Genomic DNA, 24,897 nt, shown 5'->3' with positions numbered 1-24,897 from the left:
TATGCTGGAAAACATGTTTGTATGAAAAGTAAGTCTACTTTTACAGTAAAGACATGGCTCTATCTGATGACCGTGTGACTGCTTAAGGTGGTATGCTCACATACAAGAGCTAAATCTATGTGCTAGGTTGCCAACAGTTTCCTTCTCACTTTGCGGTGTTTTTTTTTTCTGTTTACTTTAAAGTTTATCATTTATGATTAAGACTTATGAGGACAAAGCCTATATTGATAATATTGTTCAAGTAACCATTCAGATTTTATTTCGCAGATAATCTGCTTATATATAAATAAACTTTCTTATGTTTAAGAAAATCCAGTTAAGTCATTAAAGCCGTATTAAAATACATTGCACGTATAATTTAGAGTATGAAAACTCTTTAGAATCAGGAACATAACTTGAATTTTAGACACATATAACTCTCCAATTCTTTAACATCTCATTTATCCACGTACCTACTCCTTCCACATGCAACTTGCATTCATATCACTTCAGGTTTTTCAAGCCAAATTTTCTTTATGTTGTACTTAACGTGCAAATCAATCAAACTATGTAGTAACAGAATTATTAACACTGATATAATTTGTCTAGAAGTTGTAGGATCAGGGCTAGACTTTAAGCAAAAAGGAAAAATCTTCCATTTATTCAATATAAGGGGAGCAAGTTGTTCTCTCTCCTCATCCATCTTCAAAGAACAGACAAAAAATAGCTCCAGTCTTGTTTGAAATCCTCATTTCATTTTGTGACAATTCACAAAATTAGGCATTCATTTGAGATACAGATACTAACCTCCTTCAAAGCAAACAAGAAAAAAGACCCCATGGTGCACATCTGAATTGATATATTCTTTTTTAAGTCTCTTTGGTTCTTTGCACAGGAAGAGTAGGATTTTTGAAGGTGAAAATGGTGAGAAAACAGGTTCAAGATTATGAGTGAAGGATTGGTACAGGAGACATGTGGCATCGTAAGTTAGAAATGAGTTTGCCATGTCTTCCTTCCCATGCTTCAGCAGGGCACTGATTGTATCAGTGAGCAAACTGCAAGCTGAATGCTGTATCCTAAGGGCAAGCGCGGTAGTCACGGAAGAGTAAGGAGGGCTTAGTCAAGGACTCGGTTCATTTTGACTGAAGTAGATTAGGTAAAAGTGGGTTTGGCAAGATCTGCAATTACTGCACAGCAGATTTCACAGGAATTGATAAGTTGACAAATGGATGCATGCCTACAGAGGGTAGAAGCATGTGTCAACATCCAAAGCAATGTTGGCCAGTTAAAGCAAAACTGATTGGTCCATAGGATGGAAAATTCCCCTGCATACTTGGTCTTAACAACACGAAGTGAAGTCAGCTGAGCGACAATGCTTGTGGTCATGGATATCCAGAAATTTTGGCTGAGTAACTATAGCTTGTTTTACATGTATCTATATATGTATGCATATATTTATATACATATATGTATATATCTATAGATACATGTATACATATATATGTATATAGATGTATAGAGATATATATTTGTCTTCATTTCCAGTTCATCTTTTATTCTCCAGAGTTGGTGACAGTGCACTGAGATGGGCACCATTGTGCTTTGCAGGCTTTGTGTATCTTTTCAAAAATCAGCACGCGACATCACCCACCAATTCCTTTGTCGCTTCAGGCACAGAAACAACTAGGGAAGTTAGGTCGCCTCTGATCATCTTGAAGAGAGTAAGGCAAAATTTGTGGGAAACGATAGAATCCTGAGCAGCTTAAATGGTGAAAGACAAGTTGCTCCATCCTCGCCCCAACTCTGATGGCCTTATGCCTCTGGCCTGGCAAGTTGTCCCTGGGTTTTTTCTAATTGTCCTTTGTAAGATTCTATATGCAGGAATGACGAGGCTAGTAAATAAGCAAGAGTTGAGTGTAAGTGTTCATTGAAATTCATTTTCACACTTTAACATTTTTCTCATCATGAGTATGTGTCCATAATAACATGTGTGTGAGTGCCAGATTGCAGGTTCCACGGCAGGCATGGGGAGGACTCCTGCCCACCCTGCCTTCCAGACATCAAACTCTTGTCATCAAGCCTGTACAGCAAGTGCTTTTACCTGCTCAACTACCTTTCTGACTGCATTTTTACCACTCATAAACTTTATCTTGAAACATATTCAGTTTTTCCTACTTAAATACAGATAATTTTTAGATAAGAGACTGAGTGGACTTTAAGTATTTCGCTTGAAATTACTACTTGGCAAATATATGTTATCGGTCTTATATAATTGTACTTTTACTTATTGAATTTTGTATTATCTGCGTATAAACTGTCCCCAGAGAAATAATCTAAGCCTCTTGCAATTGGCTTATCCTTTCAAAACCACCGAGGTACCCTTTCCATCATTGACATAGCTGTGTTCACAGATATAATCCACATTCTACATTGAAGTTCTAGAGTTAAAAAAATTAAAGTTGTAAATGCATCAAAAAATTGCACAAAACAATTACAATTTAGTTAAATTGCTTCATCCGAACTAGTTTATACTTCCCTAGTGAAGTTCAAAGCTCTAAAGCATTTTGCACTTTTCCCCAGGCTTATTACAACTTGAAGAAAGAAAATTTTTATTCCCAAATGTACTTTGACATTTAAAAATTAGAAGAAATATTGCTCTCTAGATTTAGCTCCTGTGTGTGTGTGTATTCCCCAGCAGTTTTGAAAACACAATATACTCTGTTCCATCTCCACTAACCCATAATTGCAAACTACGGAAAAAAAATCTTATTTTCTAACATATTAAATGTTGATTAATCTCTCAGGGATAGGCTTACATTAACCTAGATCAAAAGAAACAGAGAAATTATATTAATTTCCAATGAGATATTTCACAATCATAAGTACTCTGCAAGGAGCACATTTGATCTTTATAGATGAGCTTTGTGATGGACATAGGATGAGAGTGAAGGGGCTCTGGGTAAGTGCTTCTGAAGGTCACTATGCTGGGGTGAATCCTGTCTTCAAGAGGGATAGAATGTCCCGGGATCATAGGGCGTTTTTCTTGGCCAGTTTTAAAAGGGACATTAACAACACAATTCACACTTTACTTTTCGTGCCCATGTAGGCATTTTTTTTCTTTTCTGTTTTTGTCTCCTTAAAACCTTAATTTTAAAATTTTTTATATGAAATGATCATGTTTATTTATTTTAGTATGCTTTCAGATGAATTAGTTACATCACTTTCCTTTCTTCTCCTCCTCCCTTTAGCCCCTCTGACTTACTATCTATCCTTCTAACCCCTCCAATGTCTCCTCCCACTCCGGAGTTGGTAACCTCTTTTTCTTCGATTATTAGTGCTGTATGTAGGTATGTATGCATGCATGTATATATGTACGTATATGTACATATACATGTTAAGTATGTTATATTTGTTGAATATATACAAATGTATTTGTTGACTATATATATATGCAACAGATGAATTTGTTTGTTTTATAACAATCAATTTCTCTCTCGTATGCTAGTGCTAGTGTAATCTGTTTTGTTCTACTGCAGAGGGCAGTGTGATTCTCCTTAGGTTTACGGAGCATTGCTGATCTTTCGTATTCTCCACAGTAAATCCATACACAAACGTGCACACACTCACAGACCCCTTTACATTATCCCTTTATACACAATGAAGACCAGAGCATCTTCAAATGATGATGTATTCTTTATGAGTTACTTTATAATTTATACCCTTCTGTGTAAGGAGGCTATATTTAAATATTGGTAATAGAGCTAAGTCTCTTTTAGCTGGTTGCCATTTTCATAGAAGCTACATGTTTAAATAGTTCACTAAGACTTTAGGAAAACCAGCAGCCCACTTCCCTCGGTCCTTGCCCTCCCCTGTTCTTTCTGCCTCTGAGCAATTTTATTCATGTAACTGTGGCTGATTTGTTTGGTACACATAAAGTCTCTAGACCATGGGTAGAACTTTTCAGTTTGTCAGTTTTATTTCAGTTAATTATATATCAGTTAAATATATATTCAGTTAATTTTATATCAGTTAATTTCCAAGTCTAAAGACTTGAGAGTTGACTCTTTCCTTTACTCATGCCCACAATCCACTTCTCCTCATACAATTATGTTCTTATTTGGTTAGATCAGTATCATAAATTTAAATTATCATACTGTGTTCAAGGCCAGTATCACCTGGAGTTACACATTATTATAATTTTCTATTTAATTCATTTTCTTCCGATTAGTAATTGATTCTGTGGCCAAGTCTCTTTTAGGACTGTCTGTATCTTTTCCAAAGACTTACCATCACACCCATTTAGTGTAATTTGGACTTGCAGCAGGGTTTGGGGTGAGTAACACACTACAGAACAGACTGGTTATCCTTTACCACCGGGGGAATTGTCAGTTGTACTATCTCTCTCCATCATCAGTTGAGACTCTCATCTTCTCCTATCGTATCTAGGATTTTTTTTTTGTCCTACCTCACGTTTCTTTAGGCCCGTTTCCTTGTCTTGTATGGTATAAATGGTTTTCTTTGATATGGTTTGGAGGTAATTCTCATTGTAGATGATAAATATGGAAAGGAACAGAAGTCACTGCAGCATTAAGATTTTTGTCTCCCTTTCTCTAGGCTTGTAAGATTGACTCCCTCCCCCACTCATTGTTTCCATTTTCATGTCTGATTGTTACTGGGTCATTTTAGCATTTTAACTCATATTCTTAAATTCTCAGAATAGTTCATAAACATTATTATTCTTTTAAATCATAGTCTCTCTTCTCTCTCTCTTTCTGTGTGTGTGGGGGGGGTGTGTATGTGAAGGGACAGTGAGTGTGGCTGAGTGACCTCTCCAGTGGCCCCCATCCCTGCTGTCATTACCTTGCATGATCATTTCCTTTGTTGCTTGAAGAAATACCTGGAAAAATTCAGAAAGTTTTGGCTTAACACTAAGACCTTCTTGACTTTCCTTGATCCTAGCTAAGGATCTCCATTTTCTGTGCCATTTAGTCAGTTACTTTTTACTTTTCACAACTTTTTATTTTCTTGATCTTTTGGTTCTGCTCATTAAAATATAGTAAGTTCATTGAAGTATTATTCACATAGTACAAACTACACACATACAAAAGCTATCGTTTAATTTTCATTGGCAAATAAAAATTGTATAGATTAAGTATAATATATTTTGAGACATAATGGGATGACTTAGTCAAAATAACTATGAAAGTATTACGTGTGATAAGAACTTAAAAAAAAGAACTTAAAAATCTACTCTTCTGGCAGTTTTCAAGAATATAGTTGTCAGGTTGTCCATTCATGTCTGTTGAATTCATTTCTTTTGTCTAACTAAACTTTTATGCCCTTTGATCAACATCTCCCTTTATTCTCATCCATACTCTACAATCTCCATTCTATTTTCTTATCTTTACTAGGTCATTTTTGTATCACATATGTAAGTGAGGTTATTTAGTATTTGACTTCTGTGCCTGTTTTATTTCACCTGGGGACTGGCAAAATAAAATAAAATAAAATAGGTATGTCAAAGAGATATCTTGTGATCATTTTAGCATTATTTAGAATAACCATGGCATGGAATCAGCTTCTGTATTCATTAATAAAATAAAGAGACTGTAACACACATACCCAAAAGAGTACTAATCAGTCTTTGAAAATAAGAGAATGGCAACATTTCCAGCAACCTGTGTGAGCCTGGGTATATTATGTGAAGAATACATTTTGAAGTTTTATATATGTATATTCCTGAAGATCTGTCACTATAGTCAATATAATGAACATATTATTCATTCATAAAAAAACTTTTCTCTTGACTTTTTGTTGACCTGCCATCTCCACACGACATGTGATTTGCTTTATGTAACCATGATTAGCTTACACATTTTTTGAAGTTCATATAAATGGAATTATACAGTATGTGTTGTTTTCATGTCTGGCTTCTTTAACTATGGCTAGTTATGTCAAGAGTCATATGTATACCAACAGTACATGCTTGGCACATGGAGAGTGATGCCCTCTCATAAGCATAAATATGTTAGTTGCTATTGCATTGTTTACAACTTTGGGCTATTATCAAGAAAAAAGCTTATGGCTGTTTGTATTGGGGTCTGGAGAGAGAGTTCGGTGGATATTGAGTGTCTGCTGTGCACGCATTAGGATTTGAGTTTGGAACCCGGACATCTGTAGTCATGGTCATGCACCACTGTAACGGTACTTATGGGAACAGACAAGAAATAGGGGCTGGCAGTGTAACTGAAAGACAGAGAGCTCCAGGCTCACTGACAAGACCTTGCCTCCAGGGAATAAGGCAGAGTGATAGAGGAAGGCATGTGACGGCCTCTTCTGGACACTATAGAGGTATATGAGGGATGAACATACATGAGTACACACACGTGACACACACTTTGCGTGGACATGTTTTTATTTCTCTTAAATATGTAAGAGTGGGTGATACAGTAGATAAAGATTTTATATGTAAGGAGTCAGCAATAATTGTTTATAGTGGAGACACCATTGCACACTCCTCCTAGTAGAGTGAGGGATGAGGTTGTTTTAGAGCCTTTCTGGCATTCAATATGATCTTGTTGCCACTGTTATTTTTTCTGCAATGTAGTAGTATCAATGTAATTTGAAGTGTATTTCCCTAAGAGCTACTGATATTAAGTGCAATTTTTTCCCTTGTGCAGTTTCCTTCACCTTTCTATGGTGAAGCATTTGTTCCAGCAGGTTGCCGCCTCTCTTACTCTACCGCTTGAGTTAAATTTGGAGATAATATATTCTGCAGACAAGCCTGTATCCGATATATGATTTGACCGTGTTTTCACAGCCACCAAATGCTCCCTTTTCTCTTCCCGCATGGTGTCTTTGGAAGAGCAAATATTTTATATTTTGTTGAAATCAGCGTCTCAGTTTTACTGTTTTGGATTCTGTTTTTTGTGTGATACCTAAGGAAAAAAAAAATTGCCTTAACTGCAGTTTACAATTGGAAGATTCTGCAAGTAAGAACTTAGATTTTTTTTTGAAATTACATCCACATTTAGTTAATTGGTGTAGATAATAGATGTCAGAGTCATTTTTCTGCACATCAAGTTTCCCAAGATAATTTACAGGAAAAGCCATCCCTTTTATACAGTGGTCAAGCCTGTTATCTAGAGATATACAGGTGTGTTTCTTACTCTCTTCCATCCAGTTGGGTCACGCACATTCGGATCTGCACTAAATTCACACAGTTGCGATTACTTTCCCACCCTGTTTGAGAGCAGACCATCTCAGTCGCTCAGATTTTCTGGAGAAGTTGATATAAAAGGGTTGCAGAATTTTCCAGAGAATACCTGAACTTGTAGTTTTGTTTTGGTGAGAATTTTAAACTTTCTTTACATTCCGTTTCATCGATTTTCTTTCTTTATGCCATCTGCATTGATTTTAACACACCTAATATTCTTCTATTTTCTCAAGTTAGAAAGCAAAGTCTGGTATGAAACATTTTTTTTTAACAGAGGCATTTAGCGTGATGCACCCCTCTCCCCCAAAGTTTTGCTTTTCAGCCTCTCACATAAGTACTTTTGGTCCATGAGCTTTGCTTTCTTTTATCTAGGTAGCAGAATGGCTGTATTGTAGGATCACAGACAACTGATAATCTGCTCATTTCTGTCACTATAATTCTCCTTTTACTCTGAATCATTTTGCTTTTTTTTTTGTCTTTTAGTTCTTGTAGTTTCTCACATAAAACAAAGTGCCCAATTTATTGTTATTCTCATTCATCATGTTTTGTATTATTTTCATTAAAAACTCAACCAGGCTTGTTTATATTTTATATGTCAAATATGTACCAATATAGTTATTAGAATTATTCTGTGGTTATCATGTAATTATAATAGCTATGCTAATTTGATATTTTTGTTCTTAATAAGTTACACTTTCTTGTTTCTTTCATGGACACCAGATTGTAAATTTACTTATTAGATGATCCAATAATTTTTGGTCTCATCAACATTTTTGCTTAATGGACAAAATTTAATTACTTGGACATATTTTGATATTTTAAGTCATGTTTTAAAGATTTATTTTAAGGAAGAACAGAATAACGTTAAATCTAGTACTGTTCTCCTAACAGAGGCAAAATCATTCTCGCCCAGACCCTGAGAAGGATAAACTTTCCAGGATACACTGAGGGGACTGACAATATTCTTGGCTCGGTGTGGGAAGGAACACTTAGGTCCATCAAGCAGCTGACTATGTTTCTGGAGTTTTCCTTGCATTACAGTTTTAATCAGAATCTAGCTAACAGCTTTCAGAGGGATGGCTTCGTCTCATCTCTCCTCCTCCTCCTCCCCCTCCTCCTCCCCCTCCTCCTCCCCTCCTCCTCCTCCTCCTCCTCCTCCTCTTCCTTCTCCTCCTCCACAGCCTGTAAACTGGGAGTTTTAACCCAGGGCAGCCATTGGCCTCACTTTAATTCTTTTTTGTAATCTGTTTCTTGGGGATCACTCCTTTGTTTTTTTATTGTCCATTCTATTGAAAGTTGATGTTTAAAGTGTTTTGTCTGTGTTTTTGTTTGTTCCTGTGTAGAAGGCATTGACTAACTTCTGTCAATATATCTTAGTAGACTAATGTAGGAATCAAGTAGTACACTCTTAAAAAGTATCTACATTATTATTTTAGTGATATTTCAGTGACATGTTAACAACCTTTTGTGTGTGGAGAAGCCAGAGGTCAAAATTAGCTGTCTTTCTCAATCTCCCCGCTTTACTTTTTGAAGCAAGGATCTCTCACTGAGGCAGAGCTTCTAGAGGTGGTGGAGCTGGCTGGCCAGTGAGCACCCAGTCAGTACCAATCTGTTGTGACTTCTGACTCCCAAGCTGTCTGCAGTACCCAATAAGATCCCAGCCTTTGATGTGAATGCTGGGTTTTGCATTCATAATTTTCCTGCTCGTGTGGCAGGTTCTTTACTCACAGTCTCTTTCGTCCTCCATAAAGGGATTAAAAACACCATTATTTGAGAATTCCATACATATTCAAAATATAATTGGACCGTATTGTTCCTCCTCTTCTTCCACCCCCTCACAGAATCCCTCCACGCCATCCTCTTCCCAACTCACGCCCACTTTTCAGAGCCCACTCAGGGCACTCAGGGTATGCGCGGATGTAAGGCTATCTGGAATTTGGAAACCCATCGAAGGCCCACTTTCCTGACGACAACAAACCCTCCTTAGGGCAGCAGCCCTGCTCTTCAGCTAGGAGTGTGGTGTTTGTGCACCTGTTCTCATCTGTGCTGAGCTTTTGACTGACATAATCTCATGAGGGTCCAACAGAGCGGCTGTGAGCTCACGGTGCAACCACACTGTCGCGTCTAGAAGATGCTGTTTCCCAGCATCCCACCGCAGCCTGTGGTGTTTACAGCCCTACTCGATGTCACGCGGCACGTGGAGGGGAGAATGTGCGCTGGAGTTGCCCCGTTTGGTGCTGAGTACTTCACAGTTACTCATTTCCCATCAGCTTTGATTTCCCGTACTAATCATCACCCTCTGCAAAATGGAAGCTTCTCTGATGAAGGCTGAAAAATACCGTTCGGTGTTTTAACAGCTCTTGATTATAACTTCAACAAAGGCAAGTGATGGTATGGCACAGTATATATGGAACTAAATGCTCTTTATCAGAACACTTAGATCATTGTACTGGAAAGGTTGTAGATACAATAGCAAGGGTATCTTTTTCTGAAATCTCCCATGAATTAACAGGGGACTTTTGAAGCTTTCTGTTCATACTGAATTTTCTTATTTTCCAAATAATGATAATAATATCAATATTCATATAATTGTGACAGTCACTCGCTACAATAGTTTTCAGTCTGCTTTGAAGAATATCAACATTGCCTCCCATTAGACAATTTCTTTTAAAATTTTATGGTTTAGCTTTACAAAATGTCTACTGTAAGTAAGTATTTTATAGTACTTAGTTCATGAATATTTACTACATTACTTACATCATCCACAGAAAATGCCTAAACTATGAAAACACTGAGAGTTCCAACAGATTATAAATCACTATGTAACTAATATTAGAAAATATTTGTATGTTTAATTCATCTAGAATTACCTTTCTATTTATGCACACATCTTCTTATCTTTCATGACTTTTCTACATAATTCAATAAGGTTTAAATTAAAAATGAAATAGCATGAAACGGCATTAGCAGAAGAGTTTTGCCCCATGCTTTAATGACAGACATTTTTTTTTTTACAGTATTGATTCCAAACTGTGGAACGCATTGCTTTTAAAAGCATAACTTCAAACACAATACTAGATTTGTTTTAAATGTAACTATGGAATTGCTGAGAAGAATCTTTTTCCCATTTACATCAAAGATGAAAGCTGATATGTGATAATGCTCAGGCTATTTTCCTGTCATCATAATTGGACTGTTCACCAAACTGAATTAACAACAGAGAGATGAGTTGGGAGGCTGCCCATTAATTCCTTCCTACATATCTACCAGTGGTACAAATGTGAGATTGCAGTTGATGCCATCAAAATACTTTTGCTTTCATAAAATGTCATGTGCATTTATATTTTCATGAGAATATATTATTGTAAGATTATGGAATACATTTACTCTAATTTAGCAAATAGGAGTAGAATTTTGACTTGGTAAGATTTGTTCACTGTTTTATTTGTTTAAAATACATGCTAGTGCTGAAGATCTGTCATAGACAGTTTTGGAATTTGGTGTGTGGGGGTGACAAATAGGATCTGTGATGCAGGTGTCATTCGTAGGGTTTCCAGATGAAATAAAAGATGCTTAGCTATATTTAAAATTCAGATGAACAATAAATAATTTTTGACATATATATGTTCCAAGCAACATTTGAAAGATACTTACGCTAAAGTATTTTTTTTCAAAAATCTGAAATTCAAATGTATTTCTGTTCGTTAGTTCTGGCAAGCCTGCTATTCATAGACACAAGTTGAATGTCAACTCCCATTTCAGTAGCCATTATAGACCCAGATTTAAATTCTTCTCCCCAAACTAAACCTATTACTGTAACTTCAATACCTCTTCAGATAACTGTTTCTAAGTTTTTCTGCATCATTTTTATTATTTTTATCTTTTTATTTTTAAAGATTTATTGTTAGGTGTGTGGGCGTGCATGTGTGTGTGTGTGTGTGTGTGTTTGCTGCATATGTGCCCATGGAGCCAATGCTCTGAGCTGGAGTAATAGGCATTTATGAACCACCTGATATGAGTGCTGGGAACCAATCCCAGGGTCTCTGAAAGAGCAGCACACTCCGAACTATTGAGCTACCGCCCTAACTCATGATGTATTTGTTTTTGTGACCCTCGATTCCCATTACACCAGCTGTGTTTTCCATGATTATCAGCTAGGCACTAACATTCCAACTAAATGCATGTTTCGGAAGTCTTTAATTCCAAATAGTCCACTTTCTAACCAGCCATTCCTGCTTTTCTCATCTAGGTCCCAGAATGTCCTAACTCTAACATTTGACTTTTTTAAAAAATATAAATTAATGCCTCACCGTTGTTTGATCATTCAGTGTGCCTCGTAGTCCTTTGTGGCATAGAACTGCTGTTCCATGAGGCAGATGATCTGTATTTACAGAGCCTTGTCGTGCTTTTACAGTTTACTACCTGGACTCTTCATCAGATTACCCTGTTTTTCAGCTGCAGAAATCTGTAAAATAAAAATGGTAATGAGACATTTCACATAAGGAATTGTTACAGTTAACATTGTATGTTAAGCACAATAACAATTTCTTTCTGGTCTGTGATATGCATTATAACATTAGCTTTTCTTATCCTCCTCCTCCTCGTCAGCATCACCATTATAGCCATCAAACAAGACCTAAATTCCCTCATTCTTTCAATCATCTTTCTATCAAACCTATTCATTTTCTACTGTACTTTGAACATGAATGTTAAAAAAAAAGAAGTTTTGCTTTTGGCAAATAAACATGAACCTGGCCTTGGCACTCTATACTGCCCAGCACTCAGATTGTAATAAAGAGATCCATTCAACCTCCCTTTCATGTTTTTCTTCTCTCGCCAGCTTTGGTCATCTCCTTTTGCTTTTTGGTATGCTTTGCTGAGTAAATGTAGGTAGATAAAAGAAAACTTCCATGGACTTATTACTTCATTTTCATGCTCAGAGTCAGTCTGCAGCCACTGGCTTTTCTCTGTTAGCTCCAAATCTACTCCCTGTCCATCACCTTACCAATTTTTGCGTTGCATCACGTCTCCCCCTTTTTGTATGCTGAACAACTAAGAGACACGACAAACTATCACGTCCAAGTGCCTTGTTCCTGATGTCATCAGAAGATCACCTACATCCTAAGTACTAGCTTCACGCTTGCAATTTCTTAGCACAAAACTTTGGCTCCTGCTTTGTTTTCAAGGTGCATGCCTGCTGCACAAGGCTCGTGCTAATGCCCTCCCACATAAAAAAGTTAATTTTCCTAATCTTTTTGTCTTCTAGTCTGAAAAAAATTAAATGATAGAAAGAATTGTTAACAAAAAATTCCTCGAAGAATTAAATCAATAATTTATGAAAAGCACTGATAATCATGTTTTATGCAAACAGTAACAAATAATTATAAGCTACTTTTAGTCTATCAATACATCTTTTCTCCTTCATGAAATTGACTCAGAATATGCTAATATAGACAAAACCACATAAATATAAATTATTACAGGCTTAAATGTCATCGGGTGTAGATCAACATAAAACAAAACATATTGTCCTAGACTTGCAGAAAAACTGCTCTGTTTTCGAACCGATTGTGTAACACCCCTTTGAAAGAGACCTAGAATAAAGAAAGGATGATGCTTAGCTGCACTGAAAGTGTAAGGAGTTTATTAACGGTCTTCCATATTCATTCATTCATTCAATAATGAATGACTTGTTATCATTATATGGGTTGAAACTATGAGTCTGCTACAGTGCTTTTACATGAAAAGAGTAAGAGATACACACAAATGGCTGAAAGCCAACCATATTTTTTCTTTGGATAATCCCTTTTGGATTAACTTATAAAAAGCACCACTTTTCCTTTTTGGTACTATATGATGTCAGCATTTTGTAGTCACTGAAAAAGAAACACTGAAACTCACCGGATTAAGTTAGTCTTTTGCTCAGGTTTCTTCACACAGTTTCTTACCTAACTGGTTAAATCTAATCTGCTCTCATTTCCATGGAAGTACACAGTATTTCTCAGTGCAAAAAAGTACAGGAAAAGAAACCCTCTTTATCCTAGCTGAATAGTTTACATTTGGCATCACAGCCTGTACAGGTGCATGGAGTGTGTGTGCTCAGAATGTTAGTCATGCTCGCAGCCGGGCTTTTTACCACACACAGGTAACTTATACCATTCCTTAACCTCAAACATGCTTCCCAAACAAGAGTGGGAAATGGAAGAACGTTTTGCACATAGAGTAGCCTCAGAAAATAAACTATCCTGATAAATATTTTACAGTAAATAAACTGTAAGTAAATATGTCAATTCTTGCACCTATTACTGTGACAGGAAAATATTTCAAATGATTTAAATTTCATGTTAAAGGCATGTAATAAACGTATTATACAACTATAGTAGAAATAAATGTCTTTGAACCCAGTACATTGCCATTATTATTATCTACAATAAGTATCTCAAGTATGTCTTATACAAATTCTTTGTAATATTAGAAATAGGTAATCATTATTTGGCTGGCTGGTAGTCTATGTCAGCAGCTATATTAAAAAAAAAACCTTTAGCCTTTTGTTTGTAGTGTGAGGCATCTATTATTAATGAAATATTGGAGGATTTTTTTCCCCTTGAACTGTCTTAAAAGAATAGTGTTCTCTTACTTGGAAAAAAAGGTCCTTTGGACAGGAGTATTCTTACAGAAAAATCATTATATCCACATATGTTCATAAGATATACTATTAGACTTAGCAGTCCCATCACACGTGAGCTCCAGATATTATTGCTTTAATGCATTCCCTCACTACTTTGATAAAAGCCTCACGATGTTACCAGTAGTTCTTTGATGCTTTCCTCTGATGTTACAGTACCTCTCTTTTTTTCTTTAAAAAAAAAAAATCTGTTTTGCATAAACATGAGAAGTCAAGGCAGTTTGAATTAATGAGTAAAGATATTCAAGTTCTAGCAACAAGAATACATCTATTTATAATCAATTCTCTCCCACATTGTAGCTATCCATTTCTCAATGGACGAAAATTTTATCTTATAGCTCCAGAAAATATGAACAATTAGTTTTAAAACAAGTCCAAATATGTCATTCGAGTTTATATTTTTGTTCAGCAGTATACTACTGAATTAATGAGATTTTTAATGGAATTATGAAAGAAGAGAGTCAAATTGACCTAGATATTGACATTCTGATTCACTTCTCTGGCACCTACATCTCTCAAACTAGCTCTACATTCTGCTTGATGACTGTGACTGCTTTAAAAAAAAAAAAAAGTTTAGTTTTTAGCTTCCAGGAACTCCCTGGAGATTATGTGTAATAAAACACCATTGTAGGTTATTTATTCTACCCAGAGCTAAGTGTAACATTTCTACTGGGGTAAACTGTTAGCAAATACCCCACGAACTCATATCTTTCTATTTTAACCCTGAAACTGGCCTTCTAGTAAACATGTCCTATTTAGAATCGAATACTACTGCCCCCAAACCGCTAATTCATTACTGATATTGAAGGCTGCCTACTCCGTATTGCTTCTCTTTGTTTCAGCATTTGGTCATAGTCAGGTACACTGAATCTCCCTGAGCCAACATAACCTATTTAGTTTCTTCCTCATCATGTATAATGCAGCTCATCCAGTGCTTATGCTGTATTATATATTTTTAAAGCTATGAATGTTCCTGCACGGCTCTATTCTAGGAAAGAATGCCATTCTGCCGACTCTCTGTGGTACCTGTGGGATTACACTTTCCCCATTGTGCTAAAATGTCATTTTCACTCTTCTTCCTGTACTATGTGAATTGATGATCCAGACATCTAAAATCTGGCTGTGTCTGATATTTCCACCCTGTTTTTTTTCCCCCTTAAAATGAAAGTTACTAGGTTTCACTCCCATCTTTGTCCCTCCTCTGTCACACCTGTTGTCATTCTCTCCTACCAGACTGGAAGCTTTGTCTGCAGCAGAAGGGGAACATTTGTAGGTCAGCACTTTGAGAGCGAGAGGGGTGCCTATTCTTTATTTTGGGAACGGCCTTATCTTGTATTGTCCTGGAGGGGTTAGAGGCACCAACAGCCAAACCAAGTGTTCAAAGTGTCCAAAGCAAGTGTTCAAGTGTGCACAGGTGCATGTGTCTTTATTTCAGAGATTTCATCCAAAATACAGAAAAAAATCATAAAGAACAGAAAACCTGTGGCATTTGTACTTTTTAAAAGCTCTATCTGCTTTGTATTATAACTGCTTTGTGTTATAACTGGACAGTGAAGTACCATTTTCTACATGCTTAGCAAGGTCTAGACATAGAAGCCAAAACCTATCTCTTATGAGCAAATCATTGCTTGTTAGGACTTTTCATATAGGTGAATCAAAGTCACCATGAATAGTCGGTTTTCTCTGGTTTAAATGGAAGTTGTTCAGTAGGCCTAATTTTTCAATGTTCTAATTCTTTAACTTCTAAAGTTTGTTGCCTGATCTCAGTTTGCTTTGTTTGTTAAACCACTGAATACTGTAGCACATGCAAGAGAAAGCTCTTGGCAGTCAACCCACATGTCTACTTGCTTGAAACTGGAAATACTATTTCGATAAAGTCCAGGCTTCTGTTCTTGATATTCTTTCTTCCACCTTTTTGAACATCCTCTTTCCCCCCCCGCCCCATTTGCCTTCTTGGCATCATTGTGCCCTACTTCCTCATTAGTTGTCACCAGCAAAGTGAAAGGATTAAGCACAGGTTAGAAAGCACATGTGTTCTATTAAAAGATAAGGTCACTCACATATCGACCAAAGCAATTAATATACGTAATAAGACTTGTATAGGAAAAAAAAAAAAAGACTTGTATAGGAACACCTGCCTATTTGCAATTGGGAAAATATTTCATTTTGCAGATTTAATGGGTCTTATTGGTCTTTGTGTGAGGATAGGAGACAGAATTTTTGGGACAGATGAATTGTATAATGGACAACCGAGGATTAGCTTTTCCTTGATCTAACCTTCTACCAAATACAAATCCATTAAAATTTTCTGAGCTATGAAAACATTTATCTTTTTTTTTCTATATTAACTCTGTTTATATCGAAGGAAATATAGTATTAATTCTTTACTACATAGTGTAAGAGTGTTAATATTCTCCGAGGTCCATGCCATGAAAAGAGTATGAAAACCTGTGGTTAAACCATAGAGCCCGATCCTAAGTGCTAATGAGAGAGCTGGTGAAATGATGTGGAAAGAGCAAGATGCTCTTCAATAATCAGGATAATGGAGCACTGTGGGTTGTGACAACATATTTAGATTTGCCAGGTTCTATATCTTTGATCCAGGAACTAAAAAAAAAAAAAAAAAAAAAAAAAAAGACATCGTAGCCTGTGCAATTTTGTCAATAATAGTCTTTAAAATTATTTCAATTTTGACAATATTGTACATGTATGATTTCATTGTAATCATATTCATACCTCCCATTTCTCTTTCTTATCCCATCATTCCTGCTGACACTTACTATTCTTAACTAGCACCCTTCCTGCTTTCATGTGTTTTTGTTGTTGTTGTTGTTTGTTTGTTTGTTTTTGGTGAAGATTTTGCACAGGTGACCATAGTAGATTCTTATTCTGAGCAGGGAATATATATTTAAAATGAGCATAAACCAGGCACAGTGGTGTATGCTTGTAATCTGGAACTCAGAGAGGCAGAATCAGGCAGATCTCTGTGAGTTTCAGGCCAGCCTGATCTACAAAGCAAATACACAACAGCCAAGGCTATAGAGAGAAACCCTGCCTCAAAAAAACCAAAATAATAATAATAATAATAATAATAATAATAATATAAAATAAAAATGAGCATATAAAATTCATCCAGTGCTCTTAACTACTGAACAATCCCTTCAATTCCAGTCTGACTCAATTTTACACTCTTCTGAAATATACACATGTATAGAGTTTTTAATTGTAGTTTGATCTCCAATGGAAGCTACTATCACTTTCAAGTGTTTGGTGTCCTGTTTCCTCCCTTCTTTCTACAACTCTTCTCTGATCTCTTTCTCTTATCTTTTTAATTTTTATAAAGAATAATAAAAAAGTTTCTAGCTTATTTGATGCACTAAGTCTGTTCAGTATATGTCATTATAGAAGAGCCATGTTTTGCTAAAAATGTAATTTCTGGGAACAAGTCAGATTGTCATAGCCACTGTTCTAATTAAAGAAATCAAGTTTCTCTTCTTAACTTCTGTTATGTTTACATGTTCATGTTTTTAGAAGAAGGGAGAGACATGCGAGCTTTGAAGAAGAAATGATGGACAAAAATGATGACTATAAGTTCAACAGAATCTGCAAAAGATATTTATTATTTTCCACATTCTATCTTCTACCCCAATGTGCTAAAATCATATTTGGAGATGAGTGTCTATCATTCTAGGTCCTTAAGTGGCCAGATGGAACAGAGCCTCTCCATCATTACAAACACACACACACACATACAACAACAACAATTTTTCAAGTTCTTTCTTATGACAGCATATTACATCCTATTCTGTCTGACAGGAAATAATTGTTCAGTTGCAAAGGGCTGTGGAAGACTTGTCATTTTTCTAATCCTTAGAGAGTCACAGTGTCAGTCATGATAGATGCCATCTCATTTGGAACACCCTAACATTGCAAAGAAAGAATATTTTCTTTTATTTATCTTACAGATAACATGTTGTCAGGTCATCATATATCATGTTAAATGTAGATTTAATTTATAAATGTACATGAGATTTTTTTATTTGAGGACTTTTGCATATAACATTTCTTTTTCAGTGTTATCTTCTCTTCATTAAGGTCATATTAACTTCAAAATATAAATGCCGTTGGGAAGGAAGATATTTGAATTCGTATTAGTCATTTATTCCTTAGTGAATAAGGTATGTAATGAAGTAGAGTATTTTTTAAAATGGCTTTAGATAACAGAAAAAATGGATAGCTAACAAGGCATCATATCTCCTGTCTGGAAAGAGGGAAAAGAACACAGAAGTTGATTGTTAAAGACTAATTTTGTCTACTTCAAAAGTTTTAGTTGGACTTGTTTAATACTCTAGTGCGTGTTACAATTAAATATAGGCTCTAGAGAAATCTTAATATCTTTGGTATTATAGAAAATTAATTTATATTTATGCCATATGGGTTTCTAGAGACTTCTGTTCTTTAAAACAGAGTTTTTGGGGACAGAAAACTTTGGAAAGTCATTTGCTTATTTTAAGTGTGTGTGTGTTCACTTGGTTGATTTTATTTTTTGTTTTGTTTTGGTTTTTTACTGCTATTGACAGAACAATGGTGAGTATAGGTACTTCTGCTGACAGTGATGAGAAATGGGTGGATTGATCCAAATTTCATTGACAAAGATGAAAAGCATTTAGAAGTGAAAACACTCACGGGACTTTGCTGGAACAGGTTGAAGTCTGATGTCTCCAGACAGCCATTTATTTGTGCTTCGTCTATGATGGTGGATTCCCTTTTCTCAGTGAATCCCTAAAAATCCTCACCCCCCCCCCCCATCTGGGTGACCTCAGATCTTTTTTTGTTTGTTTTGTTTTTATTTATTTATTTTAATTTTTTAATATTAGTTATAGTTTGTTAACTTTGTATCCCTGCTGTATCCCTCTTCCTCCCAATCCCACCCACCCTCCCTCCCTCATCTCCTCCCTGCCCCTTTCCAAGTCCACTAATAGGGGAGAACCTCCTCCCTTTTCATCTGATACTGGTTTATCAGGTATCTTCAGGACTGGCTGCAAAGTCCTTCTATGTAGCCTAACAGGGCTGCTTCTCCCTGGGGGGGGGGGAGGGGAAAGGAAGGGGGAGAAAAAATCAAAGAGCCGCCATTGAGTTCATGTCAGAAACAGTTTCTGTTCCCCTTATTAGGGTACCCACTTGGATACTGAGATACCAAGGGCTACATCTAAGCAGAGGTTCTAGGTTACGTCCGTATATGGTCCTTGTTTGGAGAAACAGTCTCATAAAAGACCCCTGTGCCCAGGTATGTTTGGTCCTTGTGCTGTCTTCTCCAGGTCATATTAACTCCTCCCCCCCCTTTTTTTTATGATTCCCTACACTCTGCCGCAGGTTTGGTTATGAGTCTTAATATCTGCTTTGATACACTCTTTCAGATGCCCTCTGTGGTAGCTTCCTGTCCTGTTACTTGTTTGCTCCTACATCCAATGTCCATCCCATTTGTCTTTCTAAGTGAGGATTGATCGTCGTACCCTGGGTCCTCTTTCTTCTTTATCTTCTTTAGGTGTATAGATTTCAGTATGTTTATCCTATCTTATAGGTCTATATAAGTGAATATACCATGTGTGTCTTTCTGCTTTTTGGATACCTCACTCGGGATGATCGTTTCTAGGTCCCACCTTTTGCCTGCAAATTTCATGATTTCCTCGTTTTTAATTGCTGATTAGTATTCCATTGTGACCTCAGATCTTTTAAGAAACATGTAGACTTTAGGGCAGATTACAGGCCAGACTCTTTCCTGATGAGAAAACCGGTTCAGCTAGCTTTCTATTCCTAGAAATGCCTCAGCCTGATAAGGCTTAAGCGGTGACCTTCAATTGTACTTAGGACTATTGGGTGCTGTGCTTTCCTTCTTGTGATAGGACCGTGATACTACAGGGAAAATGAGACACTGTAACACTACTTGACCTGATTCCCTGACCCCAGTGAATCAAACACATTCACCCTTGAAATCTTTCGCACTGCGCAAGGTTTATAAATCCCTGGTTTCAAATAAACACGTTGGGGGTGCCTGCTGCTGCCTGGACCTGTGTTGCATTAGCCTTCCACACGACCACCTGAGATGAGATGGCCATTACCAGGCCTGCCCTCCGGCCCTCTGGGCCTGGTACTGGGCAGTCCTGTGTCTCAGCTGCAAGCCGACTAATGGGCTTCTATCTGTATCTCTGCCATGCTTAGCACAGCAACTTAACCAAGAGCTCTAACACTTTGGTATCGCCATAGGCTTTGGAATGCCTGCGCTTCCGTTCCTACTGGCGATCTCACGTTAAAAGAGCTAAACCCTAACACTCTGTGGAAAACCATGTGTCCAGCACCTGGGCCTTGCCCTAAAGCAGTCTAGCTGCCCCGAGAGAAACGGAACCCCATTTTCAGACTGTAAGCTGGGTTTCAGGTCCCTGCCAAAATCCAGGCCCCAGCCAAATGGAGAAAGACAAATATCCGCTTCTGAAATTCTATAGTAATGTACATGTACGGGACATGTGTTCAGTGGCAGTTCTGCAGACAGCATTTCTCTAGCTAAGAGCAACATCATCACCTCCCCTATCAGTGGACTGGGGGAGGGGCATGAGAGGAGAGGACGGAGGGAGGGTGGGACTGGGAGGGGTCTAGGGAGGGGGCTAAAGCTGGATTCAAAGTGAATAAACTGAAATTAATAAAAAATTAAATAAAGAAAATTATAGGGAGACTGAAAATAGAATAAAGCGAGCTGTCTTTTTCAAGAAAAAGAAAGATCATCATCATTTTGGCAAAGAAAATTTTAGTGCAATTTTAAAGGTATTTAAAATGTTTACAAGTATTTTATTTACTAATATCCATAGTTTATTCATACTGGACCTAAGGTCAGAATTGTCATTTACCATTTGTCTTAGCCACGCAACATTTGGTTTTAACATATATAAAAAAGAGATTTTATATTTCTAACTTCTGTCCTTCTCCAAAGTCCCAAAGAAATCAAGCTTAGAATGATATATATATATATATATATATTGCCAGTGCTCTTATGTATATTACTAACCTCTCTAGATATAGCTTCTATTAACTAGTAACATAAAACAGACAGTTCTGTGTATTATATCTTATTTTTCAGCTTGTCTTCTGTGCTCGCATTGACTTTGTGTTATGAGATTTATCTTTTCCTTTGCTTTAACTTTTTAGGACTTTTTTTTCACTCTTTTCTGTGCTTTATACTCTAGTTTTCAATAAAATAGCTAGTAGATATGTATGTATCTCTCTCTCTCCCTTACACACACACACACACACACACACACACACACACGCACACACGCACACACACAAGATGGGGTTCTTATGGGCATAACCATATTCCATGAGAGAAAGCATTTGTCAAGTAAAGGACTTTTTTCTAATGACATTTTACTTTTCAGAGTTCACTGAAGGCCATTTAAAGTAACAGAAAATATGGTTTTTTTTTTTCTATTTCTTGAAGGCCTAACATGAAGTTTTCTTCTAGTAAAAATACTTCCAGAATCCATTTACAAAACTTTGTTAGCTGCCACATGATAACCGGAAACATTTTTTTGTAATTTGTTAATATTTTTAATGCCAACATCATTTCTTATTGCCCTTTGCCTTCATGGCCACTGCAAACCACACACTCTTTTATTTTCATTTCTCACTTCAGTGTTCTCTTTCCAAAGGCTAACTGTAAAGAAAAAAGAAAGTAAAAACAAAAAAACAAAAAAAAAATCTCATGTGAGCATTGGTTTTATTTACTGTTTCATATACTTTCTTACTAAATCATTGTTTTGTTGTCATTAACTAATTTAAAGTGATTTTTGTTAAAAATCAACTGGGTTGGAGTTGTTGGAAGTAAAAAAAACAGTTTGTGTATTGCCTGCTTTATGGCAAACTATTATGGATTATCATGAATAAAATATATTACTTTTTTTAACTACTTTTTGATGATAGAATTATGTCAAAAATATGTTCAATTTTCAATAAAATATGTTTATTTCAACAAGGTGTGTACTAAGAACCCAATTAAAATGTGTGCAAAACATCAGAAAAGATATGTTGCCAACCTAAACTTACAGGTGACAAACATGTATGTATAACGATGTTTGGCAATGCTGTCTAGCAGTTAGTTACAAAATAAAACAAGTACATATCACTGGGTGCATATGATAATGGCAAAAACATATTTCAAAAAACCAACAAGACACTTTGAGGGAGTTTATTAAGTTAATATAGATTAAATACATGGTTCAACAACTTAACACTCAAATACAAACTTATTTCTAAGCAAATTTCTATAGAAGAATATTGATATCATCCATTGATAAGTGTGCCAACTGGAAACTTTTTATTTTTCTGAGACAGGGTTTCTCTTATAGGCGTGACTGTCCTGGGCTCACTTTGTACACTGGGCTGGTCTCAAATCTGCCTGCCTCTGCCTCCCTGAGTGCTGGGATTAAAGGCATTCATGATCATGCCAGGCTCAAGTTGCCCTTTTACCTGTGACTAAATTGTTTTAACATGTGGTATGTTGGGGCTGGAGAGATGTTCAGTGGCTAAGAATGCTGTCTGCTCTTTCAAATGGAGCCAGGTTCAAATCCCAACACCCACATGGCAGCTCACAACTGTTCTCCCAGTTCCAAGGGATCTGACACCTTCATGCTAATGCACATAAAATAAAAATTAAATAAATTATTAAAATTTGTGTTATGTCCATACAATAGATCATTGTACATCAATAAAAGCATCATCAAGCAAAATACTAAACCACAGAGAACATTTGAATGTATACTTCAAGTTTAAATTTTTGTTTTTGAAAATTTCAAACATGGGTATTGAATTTATACCATCTCCGCTCTCTGTTTTCCATTTTCTTCCATGTCACTCCCTTCAAATTCATGACTTCTTTCTTAGCTATTGTTACATGTGTTTATATAAATACAGCTGGTTGAATCCTTTTAGTGTTATTTACAGCTGAGTAGGATTGGATAAACTTATGAGGAGGCTCATCCCTAAAGAAGATTGATTCTCTCTTTTTTAGTTGCTATTAATTGCCTGCATGTCCTCATCTTGTGGACAATGCCTTGTGAGATTGCTTCCATCTTTATTGGTGTCACATACATGTCACCTGGTGTTGTCATGGTGCAGGTCTTGCGTAGGCAACCATATTCTTGAAATTTCTTGAGTTCAGCTTCTCTATGATATACAGAAGACAATATAATAAATGAACAAATTAATGAATAATAATAATACATGAATAAATTAATAAGTATTGTACTTCTTTTTATGTGGAAGCTAATGTAAATAAAACTATGGATTGTTTTTATTGTATTTATTCATTTTTTAATTTTTATTCATTTATGGGTTTTTGTTTTTTTAATGTATGAGTGCCTTGTCAACATGTACACATACATGCCAGAAGAGGGCATCACATCTCTTTATAAATGATCATGAACCACTGTGTAAATGCTGGGAATTGAACTCAGGACCTCTGGAAGGGCAGCCAGTTTTGTTTTGTTTTGTTTTGTTTTGTTTCCTTTCCTTTCTTTTCTTTTCTTCTTTCTCTCTCTCTTTCTTTTTTTTCTGGTTTTTGAAATAGGGCTTCTCTGTGTAGCTTTGGTTATCTGGACTTGCTTTGTAGACCAGGCTGGCCTCGAACTCACAGAGATATGCCTGCATCTGCCTCCCCAAGGGCTGGGATCACAGGCATGTGGCACCGCACCAGGCCAGTCAGTTTTCTTAACTGCTGAACCATCTCATACTGTCTTCTGCATGACAGGACTTACCATAAGAAGTCACAGCAGCTGGGTTTGATGCTTGATCTCTGTTTCCATAGAAATGTTGCCTCTTTGTCTTTGAAACAACTACTTTAATAAACATCAAGTTATAAGGAGAACATATTTAAGACCACATTTCTAGAAAGATTCAGTTCACAATGAGTTCGCTTACCACATTGAGGCTTGTAAGGCGACTTGTGGAAAGAATGGCTCCCAGAAGACATCTGCTTACTTCATGGCCAGAGGGAAAACTCAGAAGGACTCCAAAGGCATTTCCCCAGCACAAAGGCCTTCCAGTAGGTCCTGCTTCCTCAAGTTTCCATTGTTCTCTAATAGTGCCATGCCACAGCAACACCCTTGTGTACAGTGAATGACGGTTTACTTTCCAGCAGGCGGAGGCTTTGTTGGAGCCAAGGGCAGGCTTGCAGCTACAGAAGGGACGAAGACCCTGCAGGTATTTCAATGTTAGTAATCAGGGAAAAGAGAAGGAAAAAGAAGAGGGACATCAAACACCTGACTAAATAAAAGAATGTCTGAGAGGGATATTAACCAAAATGCAGGAAGATGAAGGTTGTGAGGCCTATTATTCTATACAATTAGTGACACAGACGGAAGAGAACATTAAAGACTTATGAAGCATATACTGTTGATATGGAAAATAATTTGGGAGTGAAAAATTATCGCCACTAGTAATACTGATACGGGTGCTTGAGATGTTCCGGTCGGAAGCTTTTACGTGCTTAGCTAGAATGGGTGTAAGAGAGAACATGACAGGTGGCATCACATGCAGAGAGCACAAACGATTCTGGAGCTTTTAAATGGAGACAAAAGAGACAGCTGCTACTGTGGTCATCCATTCGTGGGTTATAAAGTATGTCATCACAGTGACAGAGCTGTGACGTCATGAATGCTATGCACCCCCAAAGTACAAAATGTTTACTATCACGTTCTTTACAGAAGAGATGGATCAAATAAAAATCATTTCTGTTCCTTGTTGAAAATCAGACTCGTCTACTTGCTCCTAACTTGGGTTCTTATTGGAATCATTTGTGATGCTATCTTAACACTCATATTTTAGCTCCTTACATTAATGAAGTCTGCCTAGGCAGAAACAAAGGAAAAAATACAAGTGAAAACTGATTTGAGAGACAACATTGACAGTCAAGAGGAAAGGTGTTTTTTTTTTTTTTCCTTTTTAGTGAAGGAACACTATATATAGTTAT

The 24,897-nt window shown here is 36.6% G+C and overlaps 1 protein-coding gene across 1 annotated transcript in view; it reads left to right on the top strand.

Moving 5' to 3' along the window:
- Tfec (transcription factor EC) overlaps nucleotides 1-24,897 on the top strand; it is a 169,671-nt gene that overhangs the window by 74,136 nt on the left and 70,638 nt on the right. The gene's annotated exons all lie outside the window — the stretch shown is intronic.

This window comes from Meriones unguiculatus, chromosome 21 (genome assembly GCF_030254825.1).
Source record: "Meriones unguiculatus strain TT.TT164.6M chromosome 21, Bangor_MerUng_6.1, whole genome shotgun sequence".
Classification (NCBI taxonomy): domain Eukaryota; kingdom Metazoa; phylum Chordata; class Mammalia; order Rodentia; family Muridae; genus Meriones; species Meriones unguiculatus.
The sequence above is the reverse complement of the archived record's forward strand: the minus strand, read 5'-3'. Positions and strand labels throughout refer to the sequence as shown.